Below are 14,946 nucleotides of genomic sequence, written 5' to 3'. Positions count from 1 at the left end.
GATCTTTCTGAGGGCAGAAGCCAAGCATTATACATTTTTCTGTGAGCCTAGTTACCATTTATTGTGGAGCCTAGCATATGGTAAGTGCTCAATAAATATTGAAGGTAGAAAAAGAAGGATAGGGTAGAAGGATGGGGGGAAAAATGAGAAGACAGATTGCTGGCCAGGAGTGAGTTGTTTTCCATTTATCCAGAATGACTGTACCTGCAATTAGCAGAAGACTAGAGGTTCTACCCAAAAGCACAAAAGACATTAGTGGTGTCTCTAAATGACTCCTCATCTTTTTACTTTATCAGTGCCATGGAAGCAGGTAAAAATAATCCTCATGGTAACGAGCTGCTCTGAGTCCCTGGCAGATCACCTCCTAGCCTCTGGCAGGAAACTAAGTGAAAATAAACCCAGGTCCCACCATAGCCACTTCCTTCCATCATTTCCTGGTCTGGTCTTGAAGCTACTTGGGTGGATAAGAGGACAAGATACCTTGCCTGAAAAGCTTTCACCATTTTCTCTTGCTTTTACCATGCACGTAACACTAATAACTGTCAGTACTAATAATACTAATATTATTATAGTATTCATTGTGCACCCACTACATACACAGACACTGTGCTAGTTGTTTTTGCAATAATATTAGAAATCACAGAAACCCAGACACAGTATCTGTTTATGCGAATGTGGGGCCAGTTGCTTTTTTATTAGTGATCACATATACACAATTAACACTGAATTCAAGGTTCAAGAGGGGCAGTGTCATATGGGGAAGAGCAGTATGGCCAGAGAAAGAAGAAGAGTAGGCTCTGATTTGTGATTGTCTTAACGAGAGCTAATAATGCCCCAGATCAGGCCCACAGTTTCCTAATCTATATAATAAGGGGTTTCATCTAGAGCAATGCCTCTCAAACTTTAATGCACTTATGAGTCATTTGAGGATCTTATTAAAAAGGTAGGGTCAGATTCGGAAGGCCTGGGGTGGGGATTCTACATTCCTAGCAAGCTCCGCTGTTACAGCAATGTTACTGCTCCTCCAATTACATTTTTAGTGGCAAGCATCTAGAAAAATCCATAAGGTAACATTTAGCTCTAAAATTCTATACTAAAGAAGAGACTGGAGGCCATTTGAAGGTCTCTGGACTACAGTTTTATAGTTTCTCCCCGCAGCAAGAGTTAGAAACATGTCTCTCCTTTAAGATCTCATGAGTCAACGGGTAGACATTGGAGAGATCCACCCCCATCCAACCATCAAGAAAAGCCATTGAAAACTATAAATGCAAATGTGATAGAACTTGCACCTATTCCAGTGATTTCTAGTGACACATTCCCTGCAATGAAAATTTGCAACCCATTTCAAAAGTCTTACTTAATTCTAAAATCCTCCTTTTCCTCCCTGCCTCCCACCACACTGCCACACAACCCAATTTCTTTGAAACATCCCTGTGAGGCAAACCTGATCTCAGAGCAAGAGTGAGAGTGGGGACTGTCAAGATGTGAATAGCTCAAACTCTTTTTTCCTCCTTCAAATATTGGCCTGTTTTAACACTTTAGAGACAACAGCTCATTAAGAAAGAAAGAAGAAATCCTGAGCTCTACGCCTCTTCCAATTCCCAAAGCAGTGGCTTTCTGAAAAGCTAAGATTCCAGTTGCATGATAATACCCACTTTACAAGGAGGTAGGCACCTGAGTGAAAAAATAACAACAACAACAACAAAACTGGATTAAAGGATATTCCTGAATCCTAAAACCAGTCATGCTAAATTATTAAACATCTTCAGAATTAATTAGAAACCAGTTAATCTCTAATCTAGGAAAATAATATAGCATATCTTGCTTTAATATGTTTGAGATTTGACTGACATTTCATTTGTTCAGGAGGATTTTTTTTGCTCTTTCCTGTCAAGAGACGTTGGCAAAGCTGCGTATAATCAACTTTTTCATTCCATCTGGCAAGGACTATTAGATGTTAAGACAGGAGATGTACAGCGCCTCTGTCATGGATTTGGATATACAGTGTAGGGATATACAGCAGTAACAGGAAGTTTTAATGAGACACCTCAGCCTCCAAATGTGACCTGTTTGAATAGTATTCAAACTATGCCTAACTTCTCCAGTGCTCTCTCCTGGCATTTGCAAAGCAAAGGAATTAAGCAACCACAAATTGTCTTCCTGAGTCTGCAAATGTCATTCCCAGGTGTGGTGCCTCCATTTCCCTGTCCGGAAAATGGTGATGGAAATGACCTACCTTATTTAATCAGTGTTTATAATACTTGATTAGCCCCTGAGGCCAAAGCAACTAGCTTTAGCTAAGAATGGAAAGTCCTCTGCATGGAGCTTTTACCTTCCCTACTTCTGGGACAGAGAGATTCAGCTGCTCCAATGCAGCTGACAATAGCAAAGTGACTTTCACTCCCATCCAGCCTGGGTGGATAGAAAATACGGAGCTAGGGAGGGAGCTAAAAATGAGCTACAGTTCCACTGGGTTCCCAGGAGAGTGTAAAACAAAAAATAGGCCAAACAAGATACTGTATATTTTTAACTCATAAATAGGCCAGCACAATTATATTTAGTCTTTATAAAGTGCTCTGGAACAAATTCGGCCACTAATAGCCTCCTTTGCCTGCCCATACCTACATTTCTTAATGAATTTTATTTTCCTGTGTAAAAAACATAGTAAGAGGTTTTGTTAGCAATGACTCTACAATTCAAAAGGAAATAAACAATTTAAGTAATTACTCTGATTGTTTAAATTATGATCGCTATTTAACTCTAATTACATGACTGTTTGAAGAAGTGTTTTCTGTACTTTCCCTCTCTTCCCAATAAAAATTATTTGGGTAGATATTGCTATTCTCCTAAACACTTTCTTGTATAGATAAATTAAATACTCAGCTTTCTTCTCTGGAAATCAAGCATTAAGTCTGTCTGGCATTTAGGTTGTATGCAGTTAAGTTGTAAATTACAGCCCCTGCCTTTTGAAATTTACAAATCAAAAATTCGCTTTTTTTTTTTCAAGACGCATTTATTGAGCATCAATTATTGGCCAGGCATTGTACTGTAAATAAAACATACGGGCGACAGAGCGAGACTCCGTCTCAAAAAAACAAAACAAAACAAAACAAAAAAACATACGGCCGGGCACGGTGGCTCACGCCTGTAATCCCAGCACTTTGGGAGGCCAAGGCCGGTGGATCACGAGGTCAGGAGATCGAGACCATCCTGGCGAACACAGTGAAACCCCGTCTCTACTAAAAATACAAAAAATTAGCCCAGCGTAGTGGCGGGCACCTGTAGTCCCAGCTACTCGGGAGGCTGAGGCAGGAGAATGGCATGAACCTGGGAGGAGGAGCTTTCAGTGAGCCCAGATCACGACACTGCACTCCAGCCTGGGCGACAGAGTGAGACTCTGTCTCAAAAAAAAAAAAAAAAAAAATACACGGGTGACCAAAAGCAAATAGCACCTTCCTCACAGACGATATAGTCTAGTGGAAAAGTCAAATACTTACACAAATAAATCCTAATTAGCAACTATACTAAATACCAGTTCTATGAAAGACTAAAATTAAGGGACTTAATTCATGCTATAAAAATAACGTTTGAACTGAAAAACTGAAGGATAGGAAAGAGGCAACCAGTTGAAGGGTGTAGAGGAAGGATTTCAAGGAACAGTATGTGCAAAGGCCCTGCTGAAGAACACAATATAATGTATTACAAGAATCAGAAAAATACTAGAATACAGCTGCCTGTAAAACTAACTGTACAAATGAATGAATGCTATGGAACATTAGAGAAGAAACATTAGGAGAGGTGGTCATGGACCACTTCCTCCAGAAAATAGAACTTAGAAATAGACTTTAAAGAAATTGAAGATTTTAGAAAGGAAAGTCGTAGGTACTCAGTATTTTTGACAACTGCCAAAGCAGAAAACAAAGGTATCAAAGGACATAAAACATGTTATTTTCTTGTTATGCCTTTAATTTTTGTATTTATGAGCTTGTTCATTTGAAAATCAAAGATACATATTGCCATATTTCCAAATTGAATTTATACAGAGACAGGCCTACAGTGAAAGAAAAACAGTATTTTTCAGATAAAAATTAATTCAAATGAATGTAACTTAAATGAAAAAATAAAACTATAAAATCTTAGAAAAAAATAAGAGAAAATCTTCAGGATCCAGGGGTCAGCAAAGAGTTCTTAGTCATGACACTGAAAGTACAATCTGTAAAAGGAAAAAACGATCATTTAAACCTCACAAAAATTAAAACTTTTGTTCTGCAATAACTCGTGAAAAGTCCTAAAAGATAAGTGAGAATCTGAAAGAAAATATTTGTAAACCAAATATCCAACAAAGGAATAATATCTAGAATACATTTTTTAAAACTCTCAAAACCCTAAATTTAAAAATTCCAATTAGAAAATCGGCAAAAGACAGGAAGACACATTTCACTGAGGAGGATATAAAGATGGCAAATAACACATGAAAAGATGTTCTACCTGTTAGCCATCAGGGAAATGTAAATTAAAACCAGGAAGAGATATCACTGTACACCCATCAGAATGGCTAAAACAAAAATATGAAAACAGCAAATGCTGACAGGTTTGAAGAGAAATAGGATCATTCATACTTTGCTGATGAGAATATAAAATGATACAGCTACTCTAGAAAATATTTTGGCTGTTTCTCATGAAATTAAACATGCAATTACTATATGGCCCAGCAATTACTTTCTTGAACATTTATCCCAGAGAAATGAAAGCATTTTCACACAAAAACCTATACATAACTGTTCATACGAGCTTCATTCATAGTAACTAAAAACTAGAAATAGCCCAAATGTCCTTCACTGGGAGAAAGGTTAAACAAACTGTGGTATATACACACCATGGAATATTGTTCCATGAAATTAGAAGTAACCAACTGTTGATACCCACAACATAGATGAGTATATAGAGAATTATGTTGAGGGGAGAAAGCCAATATCCAAATGTTACAGTGAATAATTCCATTGATATAACTATTTGAAATAAAAATAAAATTGAACACGGAAAATAGATTTGTGGTTGCCAGAGGTTAGAGATAGGGATGGGAGGCAGGTGGGTGGTTATAAAAGAGCATTCTTGTGTTAATAGAGGGGTTTTGAATCTTTGCTGTTGTTATAGATTTCATGTTTATATCATCCCCCCCCCAAATTAATATGTGGAAACCCTTGTCTCCAATAAGAATGGTATTTGGAGGTAGGGCCTTTGGGAAGTAGTTCAGTTTAGATGAGGTCTTGAAAGGCGAGTCCCCATGATGGGATTAGTGCCCTTATAAGAAGAGAGCAGAGCTCTTTCTCTCTCCACCAATAAAGATACAGCAAAAAAAAATGGCCATCGGCCACAAGGAAGAGAGTCACAACCAGGCACCAAATCAATCAGCACTCTGATTTTGCACTTCCAGGATTCAGAACCATGAGAAATACATATTAGTTGTTTAAACTACCCAGTTTCTGGTCTTTGATATAGGAATCCAAGCTAACTAAAATGATTGTGGTGTTTGACACATGAACCTACAGCTGTTAAAATTGTGTAGAACAAAATACGCAGGTGCACACACACACACACACACACAAACACGTGAGTACAAGGAAAATGGGAAATCTGAAATAAGATCAATGGATTGTATCAATGTCAACAACCTGGTTGTGGCTGGGCATAGTGGCTCATGCCTATAATCCCAGCACTTTGGGAGGCCAAGGCTGATGGATCACTTGAGGTCAGGAGTTCAAGACCAGCCTGGCCAACACAACATGGTGAAACCCCATCTCTACTAAAAATACAAAAACTATCCAGGCGTGGTGGTGCATGCCTGGAATCCCAGCTACTCAGGAGGCTGAAGCAGGAGAATCGCTTGAACCCAGGTGGCAGAGGTTGCACTGAGCCGAGATCATGCCACTGCACTCCAGCCTGGGCAACAGAGTAAGACTCCATCTAAAAAAAAAAAAGTATATATATATATATATATATACACACACATACACACACACACACACGCACACACACACACACGCACACACACACACACATACATATATATCTCCTGGTTGTTATATTATACTATAATTTTGCAAGATGTTCTTATGGGAAAAAAATTAGGCAAGGGATCTCTCTGTATTATCTCTTACAACTATATGTGAATCTACAATTACATCAATGCAAATTTCAATTAAAAATAGAATTTAAAAAAGTACAGCTTCTTCCTGGGAAGAAATTGGTCTGAAATTAACACAAGAAGAAAACATGAGGATGTAACTTGCTTGCACTGCTCTCAGTGGCAGAGGGGCTATCTAAACATCACAGCAATGCAATAAGGAATGTCAAGCACCCTGAATGATAATGCTGTTGAGGTAACAAGGCAAAGTGGTCTCCAGAACTTTTAAAGATAAGAGAATTCTAGATTTCAACTTGAAAACAGACTTAATTAAAGTGCTAAAATATCAGATATAAAAATACCTTCAGGAAGCATAATTGTAGTTAAAACTTCAAATCTTATTTTTTTCTTTTTTTTTCTTTTTTTTTGAGACGGAGTCTCACTCTGTCACGCAGGCTCACGTGCAGTGGCGCCATCTCTGCTCACTGCAAGCTCCGCCTCCCAGGTTCACGCCATTCTCCTGCCTCAGCCTACAGAGTAGCTGGGACTCCAGGCGCCCGCCACCACGCCTGGCTAATTTTTTTGTATTTTTAGTAGAGACGGGGTTTCACCATGTTAGCCAGGATAGGATGGTCTCGATCTCCTGACCTCGTGATCTGCCCGCCTCAGCTTCCCAAGGTGCTGGGATTACAGGCGTGAGCCACCGCGCCCGGCCTCAAATCTTCTTGTATGAAACACTTATCTGAGTATCTGACATTTACAGTCAGTCCTTCCATGAGCTTTTCAGTCTGCCTAGACATTGGCTATCTTATTTTCCAAATTAAAAAACAAAAACAAAAACAAAAAACAAAAAAACTGTTTCATTTAAAAAAGAAGGAAAAGAAAGAAAACAATTCTCTATCACTATAAAATGTTTCTATTTATCTCTAGAAAATTTATCTCCTTTAAAATATTCTGCCTTGTTAATAAATGGTTATACCAACTTTTGCTTTGTTAGTGTTGGATGTAATATATATGTTTTCACATCTTTTATTTTCAGTCTTTGAGTGCTTTTACACTTGAGTTATGTCTCTTTTAGCAGTTGATGCTGTTGTTGTTATTGTTTTTAATCTAGTTATAACAGTTGTGGAAAGGTATCAGTTTAGGTTGTTATACTTTTAATTAGGTATAACAGTCGTTGTCTTTTAATTAGAGTATTTAGTTATTTTACTTTTGATGTTAATGAAATATTTGGCCTTAAATATACCATTGTGCTTTTTTTATCTGTCTCACCTGTTCTGTTTTCTCTCTTACTTTGTAGATTATTTCCTTTTAAAATAAATTACTTAGATTAAATTTAGGTTTTTTCTATGTTAACTATTTTTTAGTATTTTATTTCCCTTTATTATTTTAATAGCTATGCATTATTTCACTGCTCTTTCAGTGGTTATGCTAGAGAGTACAACATGTGTCCATGATATATCAAAAGCCTAATGTGAATTGACAATTTTACCTATTCTTGGCTAATGTTAGAACCTTAGAACATTTAACACTCTTCTGATGTCTGCCTATTTTGTATTGTTTTCATGTCTTTTTTATTATAAATGTGTGTGACTTCCTTAGACATTATCTTGTCTACAATAAATATTTATTTCGATTCACTCTCATATTGACCATTATCACTACTTTTCATTCCTTTCAGCATCATTGACTTCCCATCAGACACGAATATTGACAATTTTAAAGCATATTAGATACAGTGGAAGAGAGGATGAGTAAACTAGAAGACAGATCTGAAAAAAGTATCAAAATTGAAACACACAAGAAAAGAAGGGTAAGAGATATAAGGCTATGGTGGAAAAAAAGTCAAAATGTATATATTTGTAGTTCCAAAAGAAGGAAATTTAGTGAATGGGACAGACTAAAAAACTTAGCTGAATCTCTTCTGCTTTAAAATATACATTTATTGAGTTTAATTTGTTGTTGATTATTCAGTCCTAGAATGTCATTGTAATTCATTTTTGTATATTTCAGTTCTTGCCTGAAATTTTTATCTTACATTTTACTTCTTTCAACATATTAAACATTCTCATTTTAAAGTTGATAATTTCATTAACCTGAACCCTTGTATTTTTTAAATTGTCTATTGTTTCCCAGGTTTTTTAATTGTGTTCTTACATTTCTGATTATATTTGATTGTATATTGAACATTGCATATAAAAATCATAGAGATATTTGCATTCTAAAATAATATAACCTTTCCTCAGAACATTTTCTTCTGACAAGTAACTAGGGAAATAGCAATTCCGAAACAGTATAATCCAACAAGAGATTTATTTGATTAAAAGCTAGGCATCGGTCCATGCAAAGGTTTACTTATTTAGAATTTACCCTTAATCCTAGCATATCACCCTTCCAAGCCTCAACCAAAAGCATAAGGGCTTTGCCAAACCTCCTGTGCTTGCAGATTGTGAACTCCAATAGAGATGCTTGTCGACTTATGATGGGTTTACAACCCAATAAACCCACTGTAAATTTAAAATATTGCAAGTCAAAAATGCATTTAATACCACCTCACCTATCAAACATCATAGCACAGTCCCACCTAACTTGCACATACTCAGAACACTTACATTAGCATATAAATAAGCAAAATTATTTGAATCAAAGCCTATTTTATAATATAGTGTTGAATATCTCATGTAATTAATTGAATACTATACTGAAAGGGAAAAAGAGAATGGTTGTATAGGAACTCAAAGTACTGTTTCTACCGAATGCATATCACTTTTGCACCATTATAAAGTCAAAAATTTGTTGTCAAACCATTGTAAATCGGAGATCGTCTGTATCTGTTCTCAAGTCATTTGAGTCTACTAACAGCTCTGCCCCGCTATGTTTTCCGAATCCATGATGTCCCTAAGGTTAAAAACTCCCTCTAAGTTTTCTTATTAAAGATTTTTGGCTTAATACTTTTTTGCTGCCTTGTTAAATCTCAATGCTTCAGACAGATTTTTCTCCCAGATTTTTTAGATCATTTTCAGTGGGAGGGATGGTCTAAGCTATCTAGTCTGCATTAGTAAAAAGGGAAGTCTCAGTTGCCTTTTTATGTTGATATTTGTATAATTTCTCCCATTTTTCTTCTGGAGACTTTTGATCAGAGTCATCAGTTCTTCTGTTCCAATATGCAATGTTTATTCCCCAACCCTGCTCTTGTGAAAGATAGAAGTTCTTTGTCCTCACACATCTTAAAAAATATTTGTTTCCCATTCGATAGGAAGTTTTTCTCACAATGGTATTTTTGTTTGATCATTTTAATTCAAATTTTAGAACCCATTTGTCATATTATCTTCTAGCACTTTGGGCTGCTGATGAAAACTCAACTTATTGGATCTGGGAAAAAAAAAAGTCTTGTCTTTTTCTTCTTTTCTCTCTTTTCATTCCTTTTTCCTTCTTCCTCCTCTTCTACTTCTTCTATTCTACCTCCTTCTTCTTTGTCAATAACTGCTAATTGTCTCTTTTTCTATCTTTCAATTTCTATTGGGTGAATGTTGGATCTTCATTATTGATGATCTATATCCATATTCCTTGCTTTCCAAAATTATCTTTATTGGTTTTTATAATAAATTCTGGCAACTTTACCAATTTTATGTTTTACCCTTTCTATTAGATTTCCTTGTGTGTATTTCGGCAATCATATTATTAATTTTTCTCTTAATTTTTAGGAGCTTTCTTTCTTGTTTTATGACTGTTCCATTCCTATAGTATCCTGTAATTGTTTTAGAAATGGAGTATCGTATTGAACAATACTGATTTTTGTGAGTGTCTCTATGTGGTGGCTTTAAAATACCTAAGTCCACAGATTCTGTTACACTACATCCTTCAAAAGATAGAGACAAATTCCCTTCCCCTTGAATGGGGACTGAACTGAGTGACTCACTGCTAATGAATAGAATATGGCAGAAGTTTTCACCAATAAAATGACAAACGAAGCAGTTTAAAATCTAAAAGTACCAATGTATATGGGCTCAAATCTCATTCATCTATACTCATAAGTTGCAGAATAACTTCTGTATGACAATGCTTAAGGACATGTTCAATTTAAATACAAGTTTAAATAGTCTAGAAAGATAATATGACATTTTAAAATAGAGGAACAGGCTACATTAACAGTAAGCTTAAATTCCACAAGTCACTAAAAGCAGTTTTTACACAACCAGGTGAATCAAACATTTCCTTTCCAGGAAAGAAAGATTTGCCATGAAGACCAAGGCAGAAAAAGAGAAAACATATTCAATTAGTGGCAATAGGTAATTCCATATAGAATAGAGAGATAAATGGCTGGCTGAAATTGGGACAGCCCAGGCCTACTGGTAATAACATGCCAGTGAAAGCAGAAGGACTTGTTTCCTAATCCCTCGCGAGGCTTCATGCATAGTGGGAATCCCTGCTAACTTACCTGATTGTATGGCTATCAATATACAGTTTTATTTCCGTGCTTGCATGTGTTAGAAACTGAGCTAGGTACTAGATATATAACAGTGAGAAAAAATAGGCATCAGCCTGTTTAGAAACTTATTTTCTTGAGAGAGATGGAAACATTAATCAAATAGTCACACAAATAATTATTTGACTAAGTCAGCATTTCCCAAACTTTTGAACACTGAATTGATTAAAAATTAAAATGTATTGATGTAACACCAACAGAAGATCATAAGATATAATGTGCAAATGAATGAAAGTAGACAGCAAGAAACAGCATCACATATTACTTAATTATAGTGAGAAGTCATAACAATTTGATTTATGTGTATTTTTATTTTGTGATAGAAAAAATCCAAATTAGAAAGAGAAAATATTTTATTAAAAACAAGAATAAACAAGATAATAAAATGTCACAATATGTGTTCAAAAAAAGATAAGATATATAAGATAGACCAGCAAAGACAAAATAGACCACATACATCAATATGATAGTTAGTTTGTAAATGCTGCCTATGCATCAATGCACAAACTGAATGTCATTTACTCATGCATCAGGTGATCAATCATGCAACATCTTGACATTCTTCATGATAGCACCTCATTTCTTGAAAGGCACACTATTGCACAGTAAAACAAACAATAATACAAACGTTTTTAATATTTTTATACACATATATTTTTAAATGCTTTTCATTAAAAAAAAACTATTCCATGCATCACTTTATTTTCATGAACACTCCTCCTCCCCCAAGTGTTTCTTGGGATACTCTGTATAAGGACCAATGGGGAACTCACTAGAGGAATATATTTTAACTGTCAGTAGAATAACAAGATAATAGAATCTTAATAATAGAAATTGACTTTAGAGATAATTTTCATTAAAATGAATAATATTATAAAAGAAGAAATTCAAAATTCTCACACAAATTTAGTATTTTAGAGAGGATAAAAAGTATCTTAAAGGGTATTTAGTTAGATTTCCCATTGCAATTATGACACTGCATGAAATGTAGACCAGGCACTCACATAGTATCCACCTTGAAGTTTTCATTTATACATTAATTCCTCCATTTATTCAGTAAATATTAATGGACACTTTTGTTGTGCTAGAGATTGTGAGGATACAAAACCTCAGAAAACATAGTCTTGTAAGCCCTCAAACACCTTAGAGTTTAAAAGTGGGTCATAATATTAATAATGAAGTAAAAGTCACATTTGATGTGCTGAAAGAGAAAAAAATCATTGTGGAGTTTTAAATAAGCTAAAAATAACAAATTCAGTATTCAGTGTCAATTTTGTAAAAGTATGATACTTTTTTATGTGCAATGATTAGGGTGCAGACAGTCATCATTCCAGGTAAAAGAATTAGCATTATACAGAGGTATATACGCAAACAACCACCACGTATATTCAGGACAGCTTTGGTGATTGGTTTGGCTGGGGCTGATATGTAATGACTTCATTGTTAAACTCTGTATTTTTTCTTTCAAAGAAGATGATAAGCATATCTATCAATTCCAAACATCTTCTTGTACCCTTTGTAATTCCTTTCTCCCTTTCCACAATTCCACCAACTCTACACAACCAATGGTCTGTGTTAATCACCATATGTGAGTTTATGTTTTCTAAAATTTTACATATGTGGAATCATACAGTGTGTAATCTTGTTTTGATGGCATTCTTTCATTAGGCATAATTATTTTGAGATTTAAGATTTATCCATGCACTTGCATGTATCAGTCATTCATTCTTATTGCTGAGTAATGTTTCAGTGCATGGATATAGCATAATTTATCTATCTATTCACCTCTTGATACATATTTCAGTTGTTTTCAGTTTGGTGAAATTATAAATAAAGCTTCTGTGGATATTTGCTTGCCCATCTTTGTTTAGACATTCTTTTTTATTTTTGTTGCATATATCAATAGCATTAAAGACTGGTATATTATTTCTTTCTTGCATTGCTATGAAGAAATACCTGAGACTGGGTGATTTATATAGAAAAGAGGTTTACTTGACTCACAGTTCTGCAGGCTGTCTAGGAAGCATGATGCTGAAATCTGTTTGGTTTCTGGAGAGGCCTTAGAAAACTTACAAGGATAGAGGGGGGTGAAGGAGAAACAGGCATGTCTTAGGTGGCCAGAACAGGAGGAAGAGAGAGAGAAGAGAGGTGCCACATTGTTTAAAACAACCAGATTTAGTGAGAACTCACTCACTATCATTAGAACAGCACCAAGGTGATGGTGCTAGACCATTCATGCAAAACCACCCCCATGATCCAATCACCCTCCCACCAGGCCTCACCTCCAACACTGGGGATTACAATTCGACACGAGATTTGGGTGGGGACACAGATCCAAACCATATCAAATGGGTTGAATGGTGGTTATATGTTTACCTTTTTAAAGAAACAGCCAAATTATTTTTCAAAGTCTTTGTACTGTGTTTTATTTCTGTCAGCAACCTATGATTATTCCAGTTATTACACATCCTTGCCAATATTTGATATGGTCAGTCTTTAATTTTAGTTATTCTAAGAGATTGCAATGATATGCTAATGCTTTTATTTTGCATTTCCCTAATAAATTGTGATGTTCATCATTTTTTCATGTTCTTGTCATTCATCCATCTTTTACCCATTTTATGGTTGACTGTTTTTATTATTGAGTTTGAGTGCCTTTCACAACTCATGGCTATAAGTCCTTTATCAAACACGTTGTTTGCCAGGACTTTCTCCCAGTCTGTGGCTTGTCTTCTCATTATCCTAATAGTGTCATGTAAAGAGCCTAAGTTTTTAATTTTGATGAAGTCTCATTTATCAACTTTTTCTTATGGATTGTGATTTTGATGTTGAGACTTGTTCTCTGGCCTAAAGCAGAGGTCAACAAATTTTCTCAGTAAAGGGTTAGACACCACATAATTCACTGTATGACCTCTGTCACAAATATTCAACTCTGCCATGGTGGCTATAGATAGTACATAACCAATAGGCATGGTTGTATTCTCATAAAACTTCATTTACAAAAAAAAAAAAAAAAAGGCAGATTCGACCTGTGGGCCATAGTTTGTTAACAATCAGGCTAGAGTATGGTTTATAGTGGTTAATGCTCTATGTCTAAGGAAAAATCTGGGTATTCTTTTTGGGGGAGAATTGTTCTGTGACTGTCACTTAAGTCAAGTTGGTTGATAGTGTTTTTTAAGTTTTCTATAGACAGACAGTCTTTCCTATTTGTTGCTTGCTTGTACTATCAGTTATTGAGAGGGGATGTTGAAATATCCAAGTAAAATTGTTATTTTTTTTTTTACCATTTCTCATTAGTTTTGCTTCATGTATTTTATAACAGTTACTTGGCAAAAAAAAATGAGGATTATGTTCTCTGAGAAATCTACCCTTTATCATTATGCAATGATCTCCTTCATCTAAGGTAATAATTTTGTCATAAAAATCTACTTTATTAGATATTAAAATAGCCACTCCAGCTTTCTTTTGATTAGTGTTAATGTGGTTACCTTTCCCATGCTTTCACCTTTAACTTATTGTGTCTTTACATTTAAAGTGGATTTCTTGACAGCATGTACAATTGGCCCTTGAACAACGTGGGTATTAAGGGTGCCAATCTCTGCGCAGTAAAAATTTGTGTATACCTTTTGACTCCCCTAAAACTTAACTACTAACAGCCTACTGTTGATCAAAACCTTACTGATAACATAAAAAGTTGATTAACACATATTTTGTGTGTTGTATATATGGCATACTGTATTTTTACAATAAAGAAAGATAGAGAAAAGAAAATGTTATTCAGAAAATCATAAAAAAATATTTACTATTCATTAAGTGAAAGTCTATCAGCATAGAGATCTTCATCCTTGTCTTCATGTTGAGTAGGCTGAGGAGGAGGAGGAGGGGTTAATCTTGCTGTTTCAGGGGTGGCAGAGGCAAAGGAAAATCTATGTATAAGTGAATCCATGAAGTTCAAAGCCGTGATGTTCAGGGGTCAACTGTAGTGAGATATTGCTTTCTTATCCAACCTGACAATCTACCTTTTCACTGGGGCATTTCAACTATTTACATTTAATGTGATATAGATGGTTGAGTTTAAACCTATCATCTTGCTGTTTATTTTCTATTTTTCTAATTTTTTTCGTTCTCTTTTATCCTCCTTTTCTGCATTGCTTTGTATTAATTAAATATAATTTTATGATTCCCCTTTGGTTTGTTTACTAGCTACAGCTCTTTCTCTTATATTTAGGGTGTCTGATATACATTTTTAACTTATCAGATTCTACCTTCAAGCAACATACTTCATATCTAGTATAAGAAACTTACAACTACATGTTCCCATTTCTAGCCCCTACTT

This window comes from Gorilla gorilla, chromosome 9, assembly GCF_029281585.2.
Source record: "Gorilla gorilla gorilla isolate KB3781 chromosome 9, NHGRI_mGorGor1-v2.1_pri, whole genome shotgun sequence".
Classification (NCBI taxonomy): domain Eukaryota; kingdom Metazoa; phylum Chordata; class Mammalia; order Primates; family Hominidae; genus Gorilla; species Gorilla gorilla.
The sequence above is the reverse complement of the archived record's forward strand: the minus strand, read 5'-3'. Positions refer to the sequence as shown.